General features: G+C 42.7%; 1 pseudogene; it reads left to right on the forward strand.

Moving 5' to 3' along the window:
• Positions 1 to 26887, forward strand: LOC134207690 (signal transducer and transcription activator-like; annotated as a pseudogene).

Consider the following 26887-nt stretch of genomic DNA (forward strand, 5'->3'; position numbering starts at 1 on the left):
GATTGATCGAGTAACACGGCGTCCCACCCGTTACAGTGGCAGGACGAGAAGAATTCATTTGTAACAAATTCGACAGTAGGTGGTTGAGAAAGCCACCGGTAATTCATTGAATCACGCAAAATTTTGCAACGATGTCGCTGTGGAGGAGCGTCAACCAACTGCCGAAACACCTTCTCGATCAGATCCAGTACATCTACGGCAACAGTTTTCCAATTGAGGTGCGGCACTACCTGGCAGAATGGCTCGAGGAACGATTGCTGTAAGTTGCTTAGAAATATTATTTGCATACTTTGCTGACACTGAAATGAATAATTTTGAGATTCTGTGAACCAAATTGTTTCTAAATTATTTAGTTGTTTTGGAGCAGATTTGGACTTGACATAAGAAAATACTTATACCGACCTCATGAGCCTAAAAAAAATCAACCAAATTGTTTTTTTTGCCCCCTCCCACCAGCAACGCCCCGGTCTTCCAACACGAACAAGACAGCGCCTACGAGCAGGAGGCGGCCACCTTCCTCAACCAGCTAATCAACGAACTTGACCGGACGGCCATCAACCTGCCGGAAGACAACGTAACCGTTCGGATCCGCCTGAACGAGTCGGCCCGCAACTTTCGGCAACTGTTCTCACACAACCCCGTCCAGTTGTATTCACATCTAATCAACTGCCTCCAGCGGGAACGGCAGTGTGTAATTTATCCCGAAGAATGCGGCAACGTGCAGGATCCGGAAGTAGCAGAAGTCATAAACGGACTGCAGCAGCTGCAGATGTTGGTGCGGGCCAACAAGACTGACAACCGAAATCTGGTCAAAGACTACGAGCACCTACTGCTCGGAAGTGCACGAAATTACCAAGAACAAAGCACAGCTGGAAACCACCGGAAAACCTCCAGGTGCGAGAGCACGCCGGGCCGCTCTGGCCCAGCAGGAACGTAACGTGAACGAAACGGTAACCCACATCACCGGCAAGCGCCTGGCCTGGTCGACAACTTCCGCAAAACCATCCAGCTGACGTCACAGGTGCAAGAGAAAGTTCTCCACAAGTACCTGTCACAGTGGAAGATCAACCAGGGTTTCGCCGGTAACGGCGCATCCGGAATGAGCGCTAGCAATCTGGACACCATCCAGGCGTGGTGCGAAAATTTGGCCGAAATCATCTGGAACACAAAGGACCAGATCCGATTGGCGATCAAAAACAAATCCAAGCTCAACATAGGGAACCCAACTTGCTGAACTTGCTGCCGCAGGCCCACCTGATGTGACCAACCTGCTAAAAGCCCTCATCACGACAACCTTCATCATCGAGAAGCAACCGCCGCAGGTAATGAAGACTAATACCAGGTTTGCGGCGACCGTCCGGCTGCTCATTGGCAACACGCTCAATATCCGCATGAGCAACCCGTTGGTTCGGGTTTCGATTATTTCAGGTAAGTGCGAGGCAGCGGTACAGAATCGCTTTTCCGGTCTATTGGTCCGTCATACAGAACTAACATTTCACTGATTTTGTTTTCCCTTATGAACAGAAGCACAAGCACAGGCCACGCAGCAGTCCAACAAAGCGTCGGAGCAGTCGTGTGGCGAAATCATGAATAATACAGGAAATCTGAGAGTACAACGAAACCACTAAGCAGTTATCGGTTGGTTTTAGGTGAGTTGGGTTGTTGTCAATGTCCGATTGGGTGCCGAACGAATGCTAATTTGCTGTTTCGTCTGGTTCATTGTAGGAATATGCAACTTAAAAAAATCAAGCGAGCGGAAAAGAAGGGCACGGAGAGCGTAATGGATGAGAAGTTTGCCCTGCTGTTCCAGTCCAGTTTTGCCGTTGGGCATGGCGATTTAGTCTTTTCGGTAAGTGCTTGCTGTGCTCTGATCAGTCAGTGCTAGATTTTTCCTATTTCTCTGATGGGCGTCATGCGATGTTTACATAAAGGTGCATGTCACACTTCCTAATCTCATGGATATTTTTTTATAACTCGGAAATCTTAAAAAATATGATCATCTTATCTACTTATCATCTTAGCCATTTATTTATTAAAAAATTAGTATTGGAAAATGCGCGTGATTCTAATGCTTCTAGAAGAAGTAGGAAGTTCTAAGATATTTCCGTTTGGAACGCCCACAGAAGTCGTGTTGCACTTTATTGTTGATTTGTAAATGATCTTCCAAATTAGTTGTGGAATTTTCGTCTCTTCAATTATGACAGTTTTTCCACGCTTCCGTATCGACTCTTATTTGTCGAAGGAGCCAATTACGCCCTTCTCTGCTCCGGGCTTACTTATATGTACTAAATTGGATACACGGAAGATTGGCATGGCCCTGCGCAAGATGGACATGCAAAATAGTGAAGTGTTCTTCATTGCTGAACATCTTTACCTACGGTTTTTTTTATGGAGTATAAGATGTACCATACTGTACTCTAGTTCGCACTATCCTGGTTAATACTTATGATATGAGTGATTGTCCGAAGAGTATGGAATGACTATAATTTGCTTGTAGACAGAGCCGTAGCGTGGACTTCCGGCGCCCTTGGCGAAATCTGTTTTGGGCGCTTACTAAGGAAAAAATGTTTATATAGTATTTTACATTTTACAATACACTCTTTCAATCTCTCTTAAAATAATTAATAAAAAGTTTAGGGGCTGTATCCTTAATAAATCGGTACGGCCTGCGTACCTCCTGTTGATGGACTTACAGCCCAAGTTATCGCGGCAACGATTAAATGAGGCAATAGAAGTCTCCATCCTTGAGAAAAAAGATGAGGGCTGCAAATATGCCCGGATTATCCGCGAGGGCATCCTGGATGCTGGTTGGTATCTCGTAAGCTTTCCTGGGGGCCTGATTCTTGGGGGCAGTGGCACAGGAATTGTTTGGAGATGTTGAGGATCCCACAGATATTGCAAATTATGCGGAAATTTCTTTCTTAAAATTATGGGACAACCGAGTTTGCCCAGTCGCAAACGGGAGATAACCTGTTGGTCCAAGCCTCGGTGGAACTTTTAATTCTGCGTAGAGACGGCGTAGTGGAGGGCCTTCAGTTGCATATGGAATCTTCCCAGACAACTTTTGTAATCCATGTCTGTATGTCCACCAGGGAGACAGACTTCGCCAACACCAGCAAGGAGCTCGGTAGTGGTTTTACCAGAGACTCCGCAGTTCCCTGGGATTCAGGAAATCGTCGTGTGCTGGCACTGGTTAGGGACAATGCTCTAAATCTAGGGGTGCTTAGGCACTGTATAGCACGGAGATGACAATGGCTGAGTCGGCCAGAACCAAAAGCGGCTTCCTCGATGGGTACTTGGTTGCAATGAAAGTCGCGGCAGCTTCGGCGGAGCAGATATTACAATGCTGAGAAGGCTTAAAACCGACTCACCCGTAAACTTGTGTTCATGGTTTCTGTAATATTCGCCATACAAGAGTTTGTGGGTGTACACCCCTGTGTACACGATGAAATGATAAACATCCCTGACGAATAGAGAGAAGGTGAACGAGACGAAGAGGGACGAACGAAAGGTAGCCATTTTGTTCTCGAGTTTTTTCTATCTGAACCGCGAAGAGAAAAGAAGTAAAATAAAGTTTGTTTCGTTACCTATATTCGATTAATTATTTAATCCACGAAATTCGTTTGTCACATTTGGTGACCCCGTCGAGTAAATCTTCGGTTCAGTTTATTCGGTTAACTCGCGCGACATTTACGTTTCGGAAAAATGCCAGACGATTTCCATGACGCCGTTTCTGAAAATCAGCCGGCTGGCCTGATGACGGCTACTGTGGCAGTGAAACTTCCAGACTTCTGGAAAAACGATCCAGATATGTGGTTCGCGCAAGCCGAGGCGCAATTCGCGTTGGCGAATGTGACAAAAGACGAGACACGGTTCTACCACATTATCGCTAAAGTCGATCAAACCGTGATCTGTCACATTGCGGATTTAGTGGCCCATCCGCCTTCAGCCAACAAGTATGAAGCAGTAAAAGAAAGGTTAATCGCTCGATTCTCACGTTCCCCACAGGCGAAGTTAGAGAGACTGCTAGGATCACACGATTTGGGAGACCTCAGACCTACACATTTGCTTGCTAAAATGCAAGAATTATCTGCCGGTCTGGCAGTTGATGCAAGCTTGCTAAAGATGTTCTTTCTACAACGGTTGCCACCGCACATCAGAGGCATTCTGTCAATTAGTGATGGCACTGTCACGAAGCTTGCGGAAATGGCCGACAAGATGGTTGACCACAATCCTGCTAACGTCGCCAGTGTAGTTCAACCCGTGGACAGTATGGAGGAGTTAAAAAATCAAATTGCGGCTCTTACAGCTGAGATCAAGCGAATGAAAGTGCGGCCGAGCCGTCAACGAAGTCGATCCACGTCACGTTCTTTGTCGAAAACTCCGAGCGGAGGAGTTTGTTGGTACCATCGTCAATATGGGAGCAACGCCCACCAGTGTCGAGAACCATGTTCGTTTTCCCCAAAAAACTAACACAACACCCATCTTATACGGCAGAGGTGGGTGGCCTGCCAGCAAGCCGTCGCCTAGTCATTTCCGATAAATCATCTCAAAAACGATTCCTGATCGATTCTGGGTCGGATGTGTCAATAATCCCTGCAAGCAAAGCTGATCGATTGTCCGGAGAAATTCCGTTGGTACTACACGCAGCGAATGGCTCCACCATAAGAACGTACGGCAATAAATTCTACTCAATCGACCTGGGTCTCCGCCGGAAGTACACCTGGAACTTCTTGGTAGCAGATGTAAACATAGCAATCATCGGTGCAGATTTTTTGGCACACCATTGACTTGCAAAATAAATGTTTGAGAGACAACGTTACCAAACTGCGTTCCAGTGGTAGTATTCTAACGGCTGAGGTACACGGTATTACATCCATTGAAGAGCATCATCCATTTCGTGATCTCCTTCACGAGTTTCGAGAATCCACCGTATCTACATCCTTTCAACAGTGCCGGATTACATACGACGTTACTCATCACATCGTGACAAAAGGTCCACCAGTCGCCAATAAAGCCAGAAGAATGCATCCGGATAAAGTCAAGGCTGCAAAAGAAGAATTTCAAATAATGTTCGACTTGGGAATCTGTAGGCAATCGAGTAGCTCGTGGGCAAGACCATTGCATTGTGTGTCGAAGAAGAACGGACAGTTTCGCTTCGTTGGAGACTACAGACCGTAAATGGCCACTTATTCCGGGGACAACTGACCCCAACGGAATCTGGAATAATTCTGGAACCGTTCTGTGGATAGCCTCGAAACTGGAATAAATCAAAAATTGGGATCCTTCCGGATAGAATGCAACTTGTTGCGAAAGAATCGGTCAAGAAATGCGGTTTTTACAGCAGTTTGGATTTTTGAAAGCCCTTAAAAACAGACGTTGGGGACGGAAAAAACAAAGTCACAGCTCCAGACCGTTACCCAGTGCCGCATATTCATGATCTGCTACATTCATTGCATGGTAAGTCGATATTCACCACATTAGATTTAGAAAGAGCATACCATCAGATTCCCGTTGAGGAATCGGACATCCCGAAAACTGCTGTTATAACCCCATTCGGGTTATTCGAATTTACACGCATGCAGTTTGGTTTGACCAATGCTAGTCAAACATTCCAGCGATTTATGGATCGATTATTTGCAGATCTCGACTTTGTGGTTGTGTTCATTGACGACATTTGCATTGCGTCAACATCAGTCGAAGAGCATCATCGACATGTAAAACAGTATTAGAGCGATTAAAAGCAAACGGTCTGGTACTGAATGTGTCAAAAAGTAAATTTGCCTGAGAAGAAGTTGAATTTTTAGGCTATACGGTCAGCAAGGAAGGAATCCGTCCATTACCGGAACGTGTCAAGGTGATCCAGGAATTTAATTTCCCATCAACGGTGCGCGAGCTTCGTAGGTTTCTCGCCTTGGTTAACGTGTACAAGCGATTCATCCCGCATGCTTCAGCCATCCAAGCGAATCTATGGGCATTAGTTCCGGGCAACAGGAAAAACGATACACGGAAAATACAATGGACCGAAAGTGCTACTAAATGTTTCAACGACTGTAAGCGCTCAATCTCGGACGGAGCTCTTTTGTGTTATCCGGATTCAACAAAGAAGATGCGTCGAACATGGCTGCAGGGGCCGTATTACAGCAGCTAGATGGAACATCGTGGATGCCGCTAGGTTTCTATTCCGAAAAATTTAACGACGCTCAGAAAAAGTACTCAACGTTCGGTAGGGAGTCGACAGCAATGAAAATGGCCGTACACTATTTCCGACATTTCCTCGAGGGACGAACGTTTACAATCTTCACGGACCACCGCCCGCTGACGCATTCGTTATCGTCATCATCAAGTTCTCGACTTCCACATGAAGAGCGTTATTTGCGTTACATATCCGAGTTTATAGTTATACAGCATATTAGTGGGAAAGACAATATTGTAGCGGATACCCTGTCTCGAATTGATGCAGTGACTCATTCGTTGATCGATTTCGACGAGCTTGCACGAGATCAGAGTAGCGATTTTCAGTTGCAGCAGTTGTTAAAATGTCCATCCAGTTCCTTGCGACTTCAAAAAAAAGTGTCTGCAACACTGTACAACACCTGTATACTGCGATACTTCAGTGCAAAACCAGCTTCGTCCGTATGTTCCTTTGAAACATCGCCACGCAGTTATGGAGAAACTACACGGTCTGTCCCATCCTGGAGTACGATCAACGAAGAAACTGATTTCGGTTCGATTCGTCTGGCCGTCGATGAAGAAAGACATAGGAAAATTCGTCAAGACCTGCTTAGATTGACAGCGTTCAAAGGTAACTCGCCATACAGTTTCACCAGTTGGTAATTTCGAGATGCCAAGGTCGCGTTTTCGTCATAGGTATTCATATCGATCTAGTTGGTCCACTGGCGCCGTCAAAAGGTTGCCGATATGGATTTCAAGGTTTTCATGGTCAAGGATTTCAAGGTTTTGAACACCTGAATCAATAACAAGCGACCAAGGTAGGCAATTTGAGTCGGAGCTTTTCTCCGAGTTGAATCGGATTTTGGGAACAAAACATATTCCACAGCGTATCATCCGGAAGCAAACGGGACGGTGGAGAGATTTCACCGTAATCTGTAAGCAGCAATTATGAGCACCAACTCAAAGCAATGGCATGATAATCTTCCTTTAATTCTTGTGGGATTACGAGCAGCATATAGAGAAGATCTGAAATGTAGTTTAGCCGATCTAGTGTATGGTCAAAGCCTTAGAATTCCTGGAGATTTTTTTGACGAAGTGCGACCAGATGCAAATTGAACGGAGTTTGCTCAGCAGCTACAACGAGCTTTTGGGAATGTGAAGCCTCCTACTGCATCGAACCATGCAAAGCGTAATGTATTCGTTGGTGGTGATTTAAAGTCTTGTACGCATGTCTTTGTCAGAGTGGATCATGTAAAGAAACCATTGCAGCATCCGTATGAAGGTCCGTACGAGGTACTGGAAAGACAAGATAAGACTTTCGATGTGCTAATTGCCGGAAAGCAACAGCGTATTTCAATTGACCGGATTAAACCAGCATTTTTGTGCAGTCCAGAAGTCAGCGATTATATCACTGACGATAAGAAGGTCAAAGTCACACCCTCAGGACATCGCGTGCGTTTTCTGGTGTAACTGGGGGGAAGCTGTGGGTGTACACCCCTGTGTACCCGATGAAATGATAAACATCCCTGACGAATAGAGAGAAGGTGAACGAGACGAAGAGGGACGAACGAAAGGTAGCCATTTTATTCTCGAGTTTTTTTCTATCTGAACCGCGAAGAGAAAAGAAGTAAAATAAAGTTTGTTTCGTTACCTATATTCGATTAATTATTTAATCCACGAAATTCGTCCGCCACAAGTTCTACAACCGACCTTCTAAGTGACTCTAAAATGTCTCCTTCACTGGTTATTGTGACTGAAGAGGAGTTCCAGCTCCCCGCTTCACGCCAATGGACCAAAGCCACTGGGGAGAAACCGGCGACGGCAATCGGGCGCCGGATCCAATTCCCTTCAATAAGGAGAGGAATCCTATGATTTTGTAATGTGAAAGAAATGATTGCGGTGGGGTTTGGACAGGAATAAGAACAAATTTATCCAGGTTTTCACCAAGCACTTTAATGATTTTGCGTTTGGGGATAGGGAGTTCACCCAAGGGCCGTTCATTCGGTGTGCCTCTCACTTGCTGGCGTATTGTGCGAGTCCATCTAGGTATATCTCTAACGACTACCAACAGGATTTCGTCGGTGTATAGAACGATGTATACCCCAGGATATGAATGCTGTTCTTTGGGATATGAATGATGTGACTAAGTCGCCACTCGTCGGGAAATGTTTGGTCGATCCAGACGGCCAAATCAAGGAATAATAGCCACTTACCGACAAGTGCGATGCAAAATATTCCTCAAGGACGTTGGCAACCTACGGCGGCTCGTACGGCGGCTGTACCCATAACGATTAACAAAGGGTCGGGGCTAATGGGCTTACTTTATAGGATACAAGATAACTGGTTTTCAGAGCGCGCAAACCATTTTGTTCGAGATCGGGATCCTACCATCGAAGTCGATGAGCAATCTCAGCCTCGGCGGAGATGGAGATAGTCGTCATGGTTTTTGCAGAAAACTTAATTCCGGCGTAAACGTCAGTAGCGTGCCAAACTTCATAACAACAACGAAGTCTGCTCCAGTTTAGCCAGTTGCACCGCTCAATTTCCTCACAAGTTTCGAACTGATATTTATTTATTCATTTATTTCGTCAATCGTTCGTAGACTACATATGTACATTTTAATCTCTTATCTATGGTATCGTACAGATTTGAGTATTTGTTTTAGTTTCTCACGAGACATGGTCAAGTCAATTGTTTCGCAATGCTTATTGTAAAGAGCCATTATACGATTTAATGGGCCAAATTTTCTATAATTGGTTCGATGGTGATTAACGGCAAATAAATTACGATTCCTCAGCTGCCGACTTGGAATATAAAAATTTAGGCTGAATAACAGCTCTGAAGAGTCTGTGCGTTGCGAAACAATATCATTCACAAATGCAACCATAACTTATTTCCGCCTTTTCTTTAATGCTGGAATATCTATAAGCATACAACGTGCTTCGTAAGATGGCAATGGAAACGTAGTCCATACTAGTTTACGCAGGGCAAACAGCAAGATTTTTTTCTGAACAGATTCTATACGATCTTCATGTGATTTCATAAATGGTGACCAGACAGTGCTACAATATTCTAAAACGGATCTAACATACGAGACATACAATGTTTTGATAGTGTAAAGGTCATGGAAGTTAATGCTAAAGCGTTTAATAAATCCTAGCATGTTCGTTGCTTTATGTATTATTGCATTATAATGATCAGAGAAAGTCTATTTAGAATGAAGAATAATACCTAAATCTCTAACTCTTTCGTATTTTTCAACAATTGTATCTCCTAAAATCACTGTAGTTATAGGTGTGTTTCGTTTCCTGCTGAAAGCTATTGACCTACATTTGTTTTACATTCAGCTGTTGTAGGCTCTTTTTGCACCATTCATGGAATAATTGTACTTCATTAATATAAATGTTTTTGTCTTCAGAGTTTTTGATTTCCATAAAAATGTTCATATCATCTGCGTAAATAAGAATTGTTAGGTTCCTAAAAATATAAGAAACGTCATTCACGAACAAAATAAAAAGGAGAGGACCCAGATGTGAACCTTGTGGAACACCAGAAGTGACATTTATGGGTTTGGACGTATTTCCTTGAAATCTAACCATTTGTTTGCGATTTGTTAAATACGATTTAATCCAGTTAAGAAGCTTTTCATCTATACCCATCTTCTCTAACTTGAAGAGCAAAATAGTGATATCTACGTGGTCAAAAGCTTTACTGAAATGCATATACAGTGCTTCTACATAATTGCCATGATCCATTGCATTTAAAGAAAAATTCTAACTCAGACCACATCGTGCTTTCGTGCTGTGCGATTCTTTCTCTCTTTGCGGAAGGAAGTTTTTAATACTACCCGAAGCTATTTTAATTTCAACAGTGCTTCTCAGCGCTAGGGGAAAGTGGGGCAAGATGGCCATCCTAAGCGGTAATCCTTGTAAAATAGTGACACTCCTTCAAATTCTGCTGATTTGTCCATGAAACACCATTATGATGACCCGTCTTTGACATAAGTATCAATAAACACTGATTAATAAAGTTTCAGTATCTTATAAACTGGTTTTAAAAAAGGTGTTTTTATAATGCCTATATTTACCATATGGGGCAATATGACCACCCCCTCGGGGCAAGACGAGAATGGACCAAAAACTATATCAAAAGTGTGCTAAACTTGTTTAGAATAGGGGACACATTTCTTGCACTTCTATGGATTATGTTCAAATGATGCTTCGTTTAAAAATGTCGTATTTCATGTTGATTTCTTGACAACTAGCACTACGACAATATCAGAATTTGCCTAAAATTAATTTTTACTGTTAAAACCATATCCTTTGTTTTAAATCATCTCTGATTCACGCAGAAACTATTTTGATCATTTTTTAAATGCATTTAAGGGGTTAGGCGACTCTTAATCCTGGAGATGACCTTGTTCCTATACAGTTGGCAATACCGCCCCAGGCCGACGTATATCCAAAGATTTATATCCTATCGAACCTAATTACTGTGAATCTCCTCAAATTATTATTGTATATAGGCTATAGTTATATAAAAGCTTCGATAAATATCAATTTGTCCTGAAAAAATGAGTAATTTAGGCTTCAATTGTTAAATTTTGTAACTAGAAAATTATAAGAAAATTCGAATTTCAACTAAACCATCTTCAAATCAATATTACAAGAACAAGTGAGGTTGTCAAAATGCATTTTTCAGTTGTATAGCCCTTTTACATTATTGCAAACCATCCCTTGTAATAATAATGTGAATATAATGCTCACTTAAGGCATAATTAACGTTGGCTGTCTTGCCCCATATGGCCATCTTACCCCACTTTCCCCTATTTGTACCCACTGATCCCGTTACGATCTTTGCAAGGACCCGTGTCTTCGTTTTACGTTGGACCCGTTTGCGGAAGTAAAATTCCGACAAGCGGTGGTAATCCTGCAGGGACACCGTTCTGGGAAAAAACCTCTTAGAAGGCCACGTCTCCACGCTCAGCAATGAGCATTAATAAAAACAAGAGGAAGGGGAAGTCTCTGAATTCTCCACTTCCTTCAAAGAAACAAGGTTTCAAGATCGTCCTGCCCAAGCGCGGAAAAAATAGAAGGAAGCTGGAGACTTCAGATATTCCTTCTAAATCTAACGTTGTCGTTATTTCTTCTCCTATCGAACTGAGCAATCAGTTCGATTTGATTAATGATGAAATTGAGCAAATCGAATCTACCTTTAGCCCAGGTGATTCGATTCATGTGAAGAAACAACGGATTCCGCCAATTGTGATATCTGTTGCCGAGTTTTCTGGCTTTCGGAATGAAATCTTGAGTAACCTTCATGAGATCAAGACTGAGAAGCGCCATAAATTCTTCACATACGACGACAAAACTGAGCGATTGCTCAAAGTCGTCTTGAAAGGTCTCCCCAGTGATGATAAATCACTGGATGAGATTAAAATTGAAATTTCTCAATTACTTGGATTTTCACCAGTCCAAGTAATTAAGATGAAAAAGAAATCCCATTCTGGTACTTCCCAGAGGGGCATTTCTCAAGAATTTTATTTAGTTCATTTTAACAAAAGTGAACTAAATAATATGCAAAGTTTGGAAAAGGCCTGTATTATGTCCCATGTCCGTGATACTTGGGAACATTTCCGCAGGCCTGGGGGAAATTTCCAAAACCCCACCCAGTGCCGTAAGTGCCAAAAGTGGGATCATGGAACCAAACATTGTCACATGGATGCTAAATGCATGATTTGTGGTGGAACCTCTCACGCCAAGGACGCATGTCCTGTGAGAGAAGATTCCAATAAATTTAAATGTGCTAATTGTGGGGGCAATCATAAATCCAATTTCTGGGAATGCCCTTCACGCAAAAAAGTTTTGAATTCCCGTGCAAAATTGATGACGGGAAATTCCAATCGGATCCCAGATTCGACGGGTAGAAATTTTCCAAACGCTCAAATTTCGAAACCAGTTACCGGTCGAGCAATTCATACCCACCACAATTCACAAACAAATTTTGCCGCTAGTCAACGGGTAGCAAGCACTTCAGTAAATTCCAATTTTTCCAATGTACCTACGTATGCAAACATCGCTGCTGGTAGACAAAATTTCTCTTCTCAAAATGAGGTTTATACCCATGTCCCAACGGAAAATAACGGTCATGTTGCCGATTCAGGTAGCATGACTGCTTCCGATTTGATTTTTTAACTGAACAATTGCATCACATGATTGATGCCATGTTCAAAGCAAATACCATTCCTGAAGCTGTTCAGGTTGGTATAAAGTACACACAAAAAATTGTTATCGGACTCCGTTTTAATGGAACTAAATAATTGTGTGAAAGTTCTAAATTGGAATGCCCGCTCTCTAAAGGGTAAGGAAGATGAATTATTCATAAAGTGCATATTGCCATTATAACTGAAACGTATTTAAAACCAGGACTCTCCATTAAAAGAGATCCAAATTATTTTATCTACAGAAATGATCGTCTTGATAGCGCCTGTGGTGGGGTCGCCATTGTCATTAATAGACGTATTAAACATAAATTATTTTCTTCGTTTGAAACCAAAGTTTTTGAAACCTTGGGAGTTTCTGTTGAAACAAATTTTGGTCAATTTTCCTTCGTTGCAGCCTATTTGCCTTTTCAATGCAATGGGCAGCAAAAGAATTTGTTGAAAGCTGATCTTCAAATTCTGACTCGCAACAAATCAAAATTCTTCGTAATTGGTGACTTCAATGCCAAACACCGTTCATGGAATAATGCTCAAAGCAATTCCAACGGCAAAATTCTATTTTGAGATTGTTCTGCGGGATATTATACTATTCAATATCCCAATGGCCCTACTTGTTTTTCTTCCAGTCGAAATCCTTCTACAATTGATTTAGTTTTAACGGATTCAAGTCAGCTGTGTGGCTAATTGGTACCTCATGCTGACTTTGGCTCTGATCACCTTCCTGTGACATTTGAAATCTCACAAGAAGCCATTTATAATCCAATCAGCTCTACTTTTAATTATCATAGAGCTGATTGGGATTTATATAAAACATATATCGATAGGAATTTTGATGTTAATATTCCTTTGGATACCAAAAGTGATATTGACAATGCGCTCGTATCTTTGACAAATTTAATTGTCGAAGCCAGAGGCATTGCAATTCCTAAATGTGAAGTTAAATTCAACTCCATTATTATTGACGACGATCTTCAGCTACTGATCCGTCTTAAAAATGTGAGAAGAAGGCAATACCAAAGAACTCGCGATCCCGCGTTGAAAGTTATTTATGAGATTTGCAAAATGAAATTAAAAAACGTTTCGCTATTCTTGAGAAATACCAACTTTGAGAATAATGTCTCGAAGTTGGATCCCAGTTCAAAACCCTTTGGAAATTAACAAAATTCTTAAAAACCTCGAAAGCCAATTCCAGCGCTTAAAAAGGGAAATCAAATTTTATTAACAAATGGCGAAAAGGTTCAACAATTTGCTCAGCAGTTCGAGAGTGCCCATAATTTTAGTCTAGGTCTCACTAGTCCAATTGAGGATCAGGTTACATGGAGCTTCGAAGACATTCTCAATCAAGAGAATGTTTTTTGACGCTTCGTTGGGAACTAATTTGGATGAAATGAGATCTATTACTAGAAAATTTAAAAATATGAAAGCCCCGGGTGATGATGGTATTTTCTACATACTTATCAAAAAACTTCCTGAGAGCTCTTTATCCTTTTTGGTTAATTTATTTAACAAATGTTTTCAATTGGCATACTTCCCAGATAAATGAAAAAACGCCAAAGTTGTTCCAATTTTGAAGTCGGACAAAAATCCAGCTGAGGCTTCTAGTTATCGCCCAATCAGTTTGCTTGCTTCAATAAGCAAACTGTTTGAAAAGATTATTTTAAGTGGAATGATGGTTTATATTAATGACAATTCTATTTTTGCTGATGAGCAATTTGGTATTCGCCATGGGCATTCAACCACTCATCAGTTATTAAGAGTTACGAATTTAATTCGGCTCAACAAATCTGAAGGATATTCGACTGGAGTTGCTCTTCTTGATATAGAGAAAGCATTTGACAGTGTTTGGCATGAAGGTTTGATTGTAAAACTGATGAATTTTAATTTTCCTCTGTACATCATTAAACTGATCCAAAATTATTTATCAGATCGCTCACTGCAGGTAAACTATCAGAATTCTAAATCTGTTAGATTACCTGTAAGGGCTGGTGTCCCCCAAGGCAGCATACTGGGGCCCATATTGTATAACATTTTTACTTCTGACTTACCTGATTTACCACCAGGGTGTCAAAAATCTTTGTTTGCAGATGACACAGGTCTCTCAGCCAAAGGGCGAAGCCCTTTGTCTGAGCCCTTAAGTGTCTAAATCCCCTTATAAACAGAAAATCAAAACTTTGTCAAGAACAAACTTTTGATCTACAAATAAATTTTTAGACCTGCCATGTTGTATGCTGTGCCAATATGGACTAGTTGCTACAATACCAGAAAGAAGGCACTCCAGAGGATTCAAAATAAAATTTTGAAAATGATTCTGAAGTTGCCTCCGTGGTATAGTACCAATGAACTTCATAGAATTTCTAATATTGAGACATTGCAACAAATGTCCAACAAAATAATTTCCAATTTTAGACAAAAATCGTTGCAATCTTCTATTGCAACGATTAACTCCTTGTACCCTTAGTATAAAATAGGTTAAGTTTAGTTTAAGTTGAAAACATTGTAATTCCTACATGGTTCAATTCAACCAGAGGAAAAATTCTAACTGAATGCATGTATTAGATAATTAGCAAATAAAAATTAGTTAGAAAAAAAAAATATTTGAAAAAAATACCATGATGCCCCACTCTAATGGGAAATGAATTCTACTAATGCATGATCGCAATAGCAGATATGATTTCTGTTTTTAGACCAGTTTAGTTCTATCAAGGTAATTGCCTGTTTTCCGGGCATTGACCATTCGACAACAATGTGCCTATGCATAGCATTTGAAGGATTTAATTCGAAAAATGTATTGGAGATAATCACTTTCCTTCAGTTGGGTTTTGTGTGGGTGTGGTTTTATGGTATTTTATATTGTGTTGAATACAAAATAATATTTAGAACTTTTGAGATAAGTTCGATAATGTACCTAACTAGTCTAAGGGGCAAGCCAGAGTGAACGCGATGTGCGACGCGACGCGACAGTGCAATTTGACAGCCTGTTGATAATGATTGTTATTCTTTTACGTAAGTCACGTCGCATTGCTCGTCGTATTTACTCTGGCTTGCCCCTTAGTATAAATAATATGAGTTGCGAGTTGTCTTCCCCAAGTCAATTCAAGTACAATACACTTTTTCACGGTTTTGGTAGAATCCAGCTCAGAATTCTATTTGAATACTTCTTATCTAGTCATGATGTGTGTCTTCGGCAGGTTTGGACGATCTCACTTCCGGTGGTCGTGATTGTGCATGGCAACCAGGAGCCCCAATCGTGGGCCACCATCACCTGGGACAACGCGTTCGCCGATATCAACCGGGTACCGTTCCACGTCCCAGATAAAGTTTCCTGGAACCTGCTGGCCGAAGCCCTCAACACCAAATTCCGCGCCTCGACGGGCCGCTCAATGACACCGGAGAACATGCACTTCCTGTGTGAGAAGGCATTCCGCGCCAGCCTGCAGTACCCAGTTTCGAACGATCTGACCATCGCGTGGTCGCAGTTCTGCAAGGAACCGCTGCCCGACCGGACCTTCACCTTCTGGGAGTGGTTCTACGCGGCGATGAAGGTCACGAGGGAGCACCTGCGCGGTCCGTGGAACGACGGCAGCATTGTCGGGTTCATCCACAAATCCAAAGCCGAAGACTATCTGCTCAAATGCTCGCGAGGAACGTTCCTGCTGCGGTTTTCCGACAGTGAACTGGGTGAGTACTCGGATCGGGTAACAATTTCACTTTTAATTTGCGACAATCCCCATCGCAGGTGGCATCACAATCGCCTGGGTCAACGAAAGCAACGAAGGCCAGCCGCAGATCCTGCACATCCAGCCGTTCACGGCGAAGGACTTCGCCACCCGTTCGCTCTCGGATCGGATTCGCGACTTCGAGGATCTGTTCTACCTGTACCCGAACAAGCCGAAGAACGAAGCGTTCGATCGGTACACGACCCCGCCCGGACAGCCCCGCAATCGGAACTACATCCCGTCGGAGGTGCGGGCCGTCCTCATGCCGAGCAACATCAACCCCACATCAAGCTATCCGAACACGCCCAACTCGTACGGGCATCTGCAGTCGCCGGATGCGTCGAGGGATACCCCCACCAGCGGGTGAGTGCGATACGAATTTATTACCAATTGATGAAATCGCTTGTCCTCACTTTCAACTAAATGTGGTTTTATATGATTTGTAGTCTGTTTGTGCTAATTATGTCCTATACATATTTAACCCATTCTCGATAGAATAAGCCTTTTTTACACAACTGTTTAGTGGCGAAGACCCATATCACTATTAGCTATTTTCACCGCTTTTGCTATTATAAGTTTTTTTTTAGTAAGTATTAGGGTGATGGTTATTTGAGAGTTTTAAATCAGGCTTTCCCGATTCCCAACTCACAGTCCCTTTAGGAACATTTTATCTCGATACTGTAGCAGAATTTGTTATCTACGATATTCTTATTTCAAATCACGATTCAGCACGAATACATTTTGTAATTCAACGGAAATCATTTTTAAAATTAAATCCAATGCACGATTCCTATTCAGGAGTCCAGTCGAATCTTGTTCAGGATTCCAACTAAATCTTGTTCAGGATTCCTTCCTAATACTATTCAGGACTCTTTGCAAATCTCGTTACGCATTCCATCCGCGTTCTATTCAGGATTCCAAACGTATCCTTCCAATCAAATCCTATCAACGATTCCATCCGAACCCTGTTCAGGAGATTCCATCCGAATCCTGTTCACGATTCCATCCGAATCCTGTTCAGGATTCCATCCGAATACTGTTCAGGAATCCAACCGAGTCCTAAACCGGATTCGGATGAAATCCTGAAAAGGATTCGGATGGAATTCGGATGGATTCCTGAACAGGATTCGGATTGAATCCTGAACAATATTCGAATGGAATCCTCCGATTCCTGTTCAGGTTTCGAATGGAATCCTGAACAGGATTTGGAAGGAATCCTGAACAGGATCGAATGGTATCCTGAACAGGATTTAAATGGAATTCTGAACAGGATACGGATGAAATCCTGAACAGGATTCTAATGGAATCTTGAACAGGATTCAAGTGGAATCCTGAACAGGATTTGGATGGAATCCTGAACAGGAATCGGATGGAATCGTGAACAGGAATCGGATGGAATCCTGAACATGAATCGAATGGAATCCTGAACAGGATTCGGTTGAAATCCTGAACAGGAATCGGATGGAATCCTTAACAGGATACGGATGGAATCCTGAACAGGATGCGGTTGACATCCTATTTCGGATTCCATCCAAATCCTGTTTCGGATTCCATCCGAATCCTGTTCAGGATTCCATCCGAATCCTGGTCAGGATTCCATCCGAATCCTGGTCAGGATTCCATCCGAATCCTGTTCAGGATTCCATCCGAATCCTGTTCAGGATTCCATCCGAATCCTGTTCAGGATTCCATCCGAATCCTGTTCAGGATTCCATCCGAATCCTGTTCAGGATTCCATCCGAATCCTGTTCAGGATTCCATCCGAATCCTGTTCAGGATTCCATCCGAATCCTGTTCAGGATTCCATCCGAATCCTGTTCAGGATTCCATCCGAATCCTGTTCAGAATTCCATCCGAATCCTGTTCAGGATTCCATCCGAATCCTGTTCAGGATTCCATCCGAATCCTGTTCAGGATTCCATCCGAATCCTGTTTAGGATTCCATTCGAATCCTGTGCAGGATTACATCCGAGTCCTGTTAGAACCCGAACGAAATTTGTGTGGATTCGGATGGAATCCGAATCCTATTCAAGGTTCCATCCGAATCCTTTTCAGGATTCCATCCGAATCCTGTTCAGGATTCCATCCGAATCCTGTTCAGGATTCCATCCGAATCCTGTTCAGGATTCCATCCGAATCCTGTTCAGGATTCCATCCGAATCCTGTTCAGGATTCCATCCGAATCCTGTTCAGGATTCCATCCGAATCCTGTTCAGGATTCCATCCGAATCCTGTTCAGGATTCCATCCGAATCCTGTTCAGGATTCCATCCGAATCCTGTTCAGGATTCCATCCGAATCCTGTTCAGGATTTCATTCGAATCATGTTCAGGATTCCATCCGAATCCTGTTCAGAATTCCATCCGATTCCTTTTCAGGATTCCATCCGAATTCTGTTCAGGATTCCATCCGAATCCTGTTTAGGATTCCATTCGAATCCTTTGCAGGATTACATCCGAGTCCTGTTAGAACCCGAACGAAATTTGTGTGGTTCAAGGTTCCATCCGAATCCTTTTCAGGATTCCATCCGAATCCTGTTCAGGATTCCATCCGAATCCTGTTCAGGATTCCATTTGAATCCTGTTCAGGATTCCATCCGAAACCAGTTTAGAATTCCATCCGAATCCTGTTCAGGATTCCATCCGAATCCTGTCTAGGATTCTATTCGAATGCTGTGCAGGATTACATCCGAGTCCTGTTAGAACCCGAACGAAATTTGTGTGGATTCGGATGGAATCCGAATCCTATTCAAGGTTCCATCCGAATCCTTTTCAGGATTTCATCCAATCCTGTTCAGGTTTCCATCCGAATCCTGTTCAGGTTTCCATCCGAATCCTTTTCAGGATTCCATCCGAATCCTTTTCAGGATTCTATCCGAATCCTTTTCAGGATTCCATCCGAATCCTTTTCAGGATTCCATCCGAATCCTGTTCAGGATTCTATCCGAATCCTGTTCAGGATTCCATCCGAATCCTGTTCAGGATTCCATTCGAATCCTGTTCAGGATTCCATTCGAATCATGTTCAGGATTTCATTCGAATCATGTTCAGTATTCCATCCGAATCATGTTCAGTATTCCATCCGAATCCTGTTAAGGATTCCATCCGAATCCTGTTCAAGGTTCAACCATCGAACCATTCATCGAATTTGTTCAGGATTCCATCCGAATCCTGTTCAGGATTCCATCCGAATCCTGGTCAGGATTCCATCCGAATCCTGTTCAGGATTCCATCTTGATCCAGATCTGTTTCAGGATTCCATCCGAATCCTGTTCAGATTCCATCCGAATCATGTTCAGGATTCCATCCGAATCCTGTTCAGGATTCCATCCGAATCCTGTTCAGAATTCCATCCGAATCCTGTTCAGGCTTCCATCCGAATCCTCATTCAGGATTCCATCCGAATCCTGTTAGGATTCCATCCGAATCCTGTTTCAGGTTCAAAGTTCCATCCGAATCCTGTTCAGGATTCCATCCGAATCCTGTTCAGGATTCCATTCGAATTCTGTTCAGGATTCCATTCGAATCCTGTTCAGGAGTCCATCCGAAACCAGTTTAGAATTACATCCGAATCCTGTCTAGGATTCCATTCGAATGCTTTGCAGGATTACATCCGAGTCCTGTTAGAACCCGAACGAAATTTGTGTGGATGGAATCCGAATCCAATTCAAGGTTCCATCCGAATCCTTTTCAGGATTTCGTCCAATCCTGTTCAGGTTTCCATCCGAATCCTTTTCAGGATTCCATCCGAATCCTTTTTAGGATTCCATCCGAATCCTTTTCAGGATTCCATCCGAATCCTGTTCAGGATCCCATCCGAATCCTGTTCAGGATTCATCCATCGAATCCTGTTCAGGATTCTATCCGGATTCCATCCGAATCCTGTTCAGGATTCCATCGAATCCTGTTCAGGATTCCATCCAGAATCCTGTTCAGGATTCCATCCGAATCCTGTTCAGGATTCCATCCGAATCCTGTGTGGTTCAGGATTCCATCCGAATCCTGTTCAGGATTCCATCCGAATCCTGTTCAGGATTCCATCCGAATCCTGTTCAGGATTCCATCCGAATCCTGTTCAGTTCCATCAGAATCCAATTCCATCCGAACTCGTTCAGGATTCCATCCGTATCCTGTTTAGGATTCCATCCGAATCCTGTTCAGGATTCCATCCGTATCCTGTTTAGGATTCCATCCGAATCCTGTTCAGGATTCCATCCGAATCCTGTTCAGGATTCCATCCGAATCCTGTTCAGGATTCCATCCGAATCCTGTTCAGGATTCCATCCGAATCCTGTTCAGGATTCCATCCGAATCCTGTTCAGGATTCCATCCGAATCCTTTTCAGGATTCCATCCGAATCCTGTTCAGGATTCCATCCGAATCCTGTTCAGGATTCCATCCGAATCCTGTTCAGGATTCCATCCGAATCCTGTTCAGGATTCCATCCGAATCCTGTTCAGGATTCCATCCGAATCCTGTTCAGGATTCCATCCGAAACCAGTTTAGGATTCCATCCGAAACCAGTTTAGAATTCCATCCGAATCTTGTTCAGGATTCCATCCGAATCCTGTTCAGGATTCCATTCGAATCATGTTCAGGATTTCATTCGAATCATGTTCAGGATTTCATTCGAATCATGTTCAGGATTCCATCCGAATCCTGTTCAGTATTCCATCCGAATCCTGCTCAGGATTCCATTCGAATTCTGTTCAGGATTCCATTCGAATCCTGTTCAGGATTCCATCCGAAACCAGTTTAGATTTCCATCCGAATCCTGTTCAGGATTCCATCCGAATCCTGTTCAGGATTCCATTCGAATCATGTTCAGGATTTCATTCGAATCATGTTCAGGATTCCATCCGAATCCTGTTCAGAATTTCATCCGAATCCTGTTTAGGATTCCATTCGAATCCTGTGCAAGATTACATCCGAGTCCTGTTAGAACCCGAACGAAATTTGTGTGGATTCGGATGGAATCCGAATTCTATTCAAGGTTCCATCCGAATCCTTTTCAGGATTTCATCCAATCCTGTTCAGGTTTCCATCCGAATCCTTTTCAGGATTCCATCCGATCCTGTTCAGGTTTCCATCCGAATCCTGTTCAGGTTTCCATCCGAATCCTTTTCAGGATTCCATCCGAATCCTTTTCAGGATTCCATCCGAATCCTGTTCAGGATTCCATCCGAATCCTGTTCAGGATTCCATCCGAATCCTGTTCAGGATTCCATCCGAATCCTGTTCAGGATTCCATCCGAATCCTGTTCAGGATTCCATCCGAATCCTGTTCAGGATTCCATCCGAATCCTGTTCAGGATTCCATCCGAATCCTGTTCAGGATTCCATCCGAATCCTGTTCAGGATTCCATCCGAATCCTGTTCAGGATTCCATCCGAATCCTGTTAAGGATTCCATCCGAATCCTGTTCAGAATTCCATCCGATTCCTTTTAAGGATTCCATCCGAATTCTGTTTAAGATTCCATCCGAATCCTGGTCAGGATTCCATCCGAATCCTGGTCAGGATTCCATCCGAATCCTGGTCAGGATTCCATCCGAATCCTGGTCAGGATTCCATCCGAATTCTGTTTAGGATTCCATCCGAATCCTGGTCAGGATTCCATCCGAATCCTGGTCAGGATTCCATCCGAATCCTGTTCAGGATTCCATCCGAATCCTGTTCAGAATTCCATCCGATTCCTGTTTAGGATTCCATTCGAATCCTGTGCAGGATTACATCCGAGTCCTGTTCAGGATTCCATCCGAATCCTGTTCAGGTTCCATCCGAATCCTGTTCAGGATTCCATCCAGATGTTCAGGATTCATCCGAACCTGTTCATGATTCCATCCGAATCCTGTTCAAGATTTCATCCGAATTATGTTCAGGATTCCATCCGAATCCTGTTCAGGATTCCATCTGATCCCTGTTCACGAATCCTGTTCAGGATTCCATCCGAATCCTGTTCAGGATTCCATCCGAATCCTGTTCAGGATTCCATCCGAATCCTGTTCAGGATTCCATCCGAATCCTGTTCAGGATTCCATCCGAATCCTGTTCAGGATTCCATCCGAATCCTGTTCAGGATTCCATCCGAATCCTGTTCAGGATTCCATCCGAATCCTGTTCAGGATTCCATCCGAATCCTGTTCAGGATTCCATCCGAATCCTGTTCAGGATTCCATCCGAATCCTGTTCGGGATTCCATCCAATCCTGTTCAGGTTTCCATCCGAATCCTGTTCAGGATTCCATCCGAATCCTGTTCAGGATTCCATCCGAATCCTGTTCAGGATTCCATCCGAATCCAGTTCAGAGTTCCATCCGAATCCTGTTCAGGATTCCATCCGAATCCTGTTCAGGATTCCATCCGAATCCTGTTCAGGATTCCATCCGAATCCTGTTCAGGATTCCATCCGAATCCTGTTCAGGATTCCATCCGAATCCTGTTCAGGATTCCATCCGAATCCTGTTCAGGATTCCATCCGAATCCTGTTCAGGATTCCATCCGAATCCTGTTCAGGATTCCATCCGAATCCTGTTCAGCATTCCATCCGAATCCTGTTCAGGATTCCATCCGAATCCTGTTCAGGATTCCATCCGAATCCTGTTCAGGATTCCATCCGAATCCTGTTCAGGATTCCATCCGAATCCTGTTCAGGATTCCATCCGAATCCTGTTAAGGATTCCATCCGAATCCTGTTCAGGATTCCATCCGAATCCTGCTCAGCATTCCATCCGAATCCTGCTCAGCATTCCATCCGAATCCTGCTCAGGATTCCATCCGAATCCTGTTTATGATTCTATTCGAATCCTGTTTAGGAATTTTATTCGAATCCTGTTTAGGATTCCATTCGAATCCTGTTTAGGATTCCATTCGAATCCTGTTTAGGATTCCATTCGAATCCTGTTTAGGATTATATTCGAATCCTTTTCAGGATTCCATTCGAATCCTTTTCAGCATTCCATCCGAATCCTGTTCCATCCGTGTTCAGGATTTCATCCGAATCCTGTTCAGGATTCCATCCGAATCCTGTTCAGGATTCCATCCGAATTCTGTTCAGGATTCTATCCGAATATTGTTCAGGATTCCATCCGCATTCGAGTGGAATCCTGCGCAACATTTGGATGAAATCCTGAGCGAAATTCGGATGGAATCCGTAGCAAGATTTGAATGGAGTTCTGGACGAAATTTGGGTGGATTCGGATGGAATCTTGAACTGGATTCGGATAGAATTCTCAGCAGCATTCGGATTTAATCCGGATTCCCGAACAGAATTCGAATGGTGTCCTGAGCAGGATTCGGATGAAACGCTGAACAAGATTTGAATGGCATGATGATGATGTTGATGCCGAATTGGACCCCGAGCAGGATTTGGATGAAGTTCTGAGCAGGATTCGGGTGAGAACTCTGGTATCACCCTCAATATTAACATTTTAAAGAGTAAATAAAAACATTATTTCAATCTTCACTGGGGACAAAAATATTAAAAATGGACGATATTCAATCTCTCAAATGACCATCCCATGTGCTTACAAAATACATGCGACTCTACTGCGATCGAATTTGTCTCTATAGGTGTTATGACAGTTTTTTAGTATGTAATATACGTACCTCCAATCACATTGTGTTCATAATTCATAACTAATATAACTTTAAAAGTGAAGCGAAAAGGATATCCACCCTCTGTTCTCTCCAGATTATTATCCTATTTGCTGTTTTCTTCATTTTATTTTCTTGTATAATACTCTTACAATTCACTTCTGGATACTCCAACCCCTCGAAAGTAGCTGTCTTCAGTTCAGTAGGTTGTAAATGTGTACAAAACTAAAAAAACATACCACCACTTCCTGTTTTCCCACTACACCATATGAAAATAACATATCGCTACTTTTTTTTCTCTCTCACACCTATGCAATTGCAGCTATCAGAATAGCACTATAATGCATCTCTAGTCACTAAATCTCTACTACTAACTCCGCTGCGAGACCGCTGTTTGTTGAATATCTAGCGCTAGGCCTTTGCGAGCCATAGTTGAAAACGTACTAACACACAACTCAGCGACAACAATTATGCAACAACCGAAAAGAAAAGAACACGCGTCTTCGCAAACCCAATTGGATTGTCAGAGTGGAGTTAAAATCGAGTGACATTAGTAGAAAATTACAGGGAATAATTGATGAAAAAAAACACTGAACGAAAAGCATAGCTTCGAATTTAATTCTAGTCAAATTACACTGAGTGGAGGTAAGGCACACGACGGAGAGTAATACACACACATTGATAGATGATGAAATTGAAACAATGTTTACAAAATTTTGAGAAAAAAAACAACTATTTGGATGCTGTCGAGCAAAATTGTTACAGTGCAAGCAACAAGTGTAATGTGAATGTGCTTTTCTGGTCGAGCTAGACGATAACTGCTAAAAGATCTACATTTTATAAGTTTCATAGGGTACTAAAGGAAAACTGCTACTACACTTACGCAAGGTTCGGTAGAAACTATTAGGAAAATTGTTAGAAAAAATATCGTTGTCGAATTTGTTTTTTAGTTTGGTTTTTTTTTTGTTATATTCTTGTTCAAGCGGTTTGAAATTGACAGAAGGTCAAAAGGAAGTTTTGTTTTAAATAATGGAATGATGTTGGGATAATTGATTACAAGCTTATGAATTGGGAATTTAAATATGAAATATTTGATTCAATCCCAGATCTTGAGAGCACAACCCTAAGCAAAACCGGATATGCTCATGAAGGTAATTCAGGTTCTACCCAATGCTTCTGAGCACCTCTAGAAGGACAAGTTCCTCTATTTACTTGTAGACGCTTCGTCGTTACGAGCCAATAGGTCTGCCGCTGCTGTCCGATTTCCATATATCGTCCCCGCCCTGACGACCCACCACCTTCATTTGCGTTCTCGAATTTCTGTTGATACGTATTCGTTTTTAATGGCATCGTCGATGAAGTTCGGCACGTTTTCTGACCATTTTTTCAACGGAATTTCGGGCTGATTGCAACTGGAAAACTACGAATCGGAATCTGATGATGCGGTGGAACCAATCTCATTTGCGTCAAGATAGTATTGGATGCCTTCAAGCATTGCCGATTGCTAGATCTGCGTATGTTATCAAATGGTAAATCATGTCGAACTGAATCTTGTCAATTGACATTTTTATGGTACACAAGCTAGTCATGTTGGTCTATACAATACCAATAGAGCAATCAAGTAGAGAAACTTCTATACTTAAATTTTATCAAAATATGTGAACAATATTAATTACTAGAGAAACTACGTATCCAAGTGCGCTTACAGTCTAACCTAATAACACAATATGATGCCAATGAATACCCAAAAAGAGAGAGAGAGCAGAGAGTGATAAACCAAAATAACTACATTTGAATCAAATTGGCATTTCAACCAGTCGAAAGTCCGCCCACCATTACCGCCATTTCCATCTGCTGCCGTTTGTGTTTGTCTGAACGCCTTCCTAAAGGGTTTTTGGAGTTAGCGTGAGCATATTAATACTCATCGATTTCGTTTGTGAGTGTCCTATCTTGTCGCAGCCTGCGTTCATTCATTAAAAAATCCATACCTCCTCCATACATGCGATAAGACGCCGGCTATTAAGCGCCAAACGGAAAACCCCGCGCGCTCACTGCCCCTCATCCATAACGCATTGTGCAGGTGTCCCCATTCTCGTGCTTGCAATCGGTTTAAACGCTCGTGGCACCCACGATGACTGATATTCAATGCTATTTTCCAAAGGATCACCGATGTCACGTTCCGGAGCGATTCGGCGCGACCCACCCACTTCCCGGGAGCACGCTACGGTATTAACAGATACGCGTCCAGCTACGCCGGTAGCGACATAAGCTCGCCGGCCGGCTCGGAAACCTCGCCAATGGGGCCGCCTCCGACGCATGATTTCTCCAACCCCGCCAGCGTTGGCAGCCCGCCGCCGCAAGCCCTGCCGGCCTGTGTCGAACAGTTCAACAGCGCGGTCAGCCATAATTCCGCGGCCGACGTGACCAACGTAAGCGGAACCTTACCGGACGAGCTACTCAACCGGGGCCACCGGATCGTTAACCCTGCGCACCTCCGCCAACGAGCAAATCATTCAGGGTTTGGTGGAGAATTTGCTCTCCGACTATCACGGTCAGGTGCTGGACGATGTGTCCATGGATCAGCTGAACAACAATAGCTTTTACGTTTCGCCGCAGCAGTACAACACTGGTAGCCCAAGTGCCGGAGGCGGGGCTACGGCGAATGGAAATTGAGGACGCAAGTGAGCAGACATTTGGAACGTTAATTTATTGGCAGCATTGTGATAGATCACAGGTCCGACACAACGGTTTACCACATCCTCGCGAGGACGTTGCATCGTACTTTCTCTGAAGCAGACGCGAAAGCTGCGGATGCAACCTAGTAACGGTAGCGTTAGATTAGTTCGATTGCATCCAGTTCATCATAACTCTTTATTGATTCAATTTTCATCACTCTACTTTTTGACATAAATTCGAGTTACCGCTCATGCCTTTTTGCTCAGATTCATACCTACTTACAGTTTAATAAAGATTATAAAAGTTTTTGACAATTAGTGTCGTTTTTTTACTGTTGCATTTTTCAATCTTTTCCAATTTGTTATCAAATTTAGCTACGCTTAGTTTAGTAATACATTCATAATAATCTGCTGATACGGAATGATTATAAAAGCGTGCTTATGGTAAGTTAAATTAGTATTGATAACGAAATAAACATCATAGAAATTTAGTTTTCTTACAATTATACA

Source organism: Armigeres subalbatus, chromosome 1 (assembly GCF_024139115.2).
Source record: "Armigeres subalbatus isolate Guangzhou_Male chromosome 1, GZ_Asu_2, whole genome shotgun sequence".
Classification (NCBI taxonomy): domain Eukaryota; kingdom Metazoa; phylum Arthropoda; class Insecta; order Diptera; family Culicidae; genus Armigeres; species Armigeres subalbatus.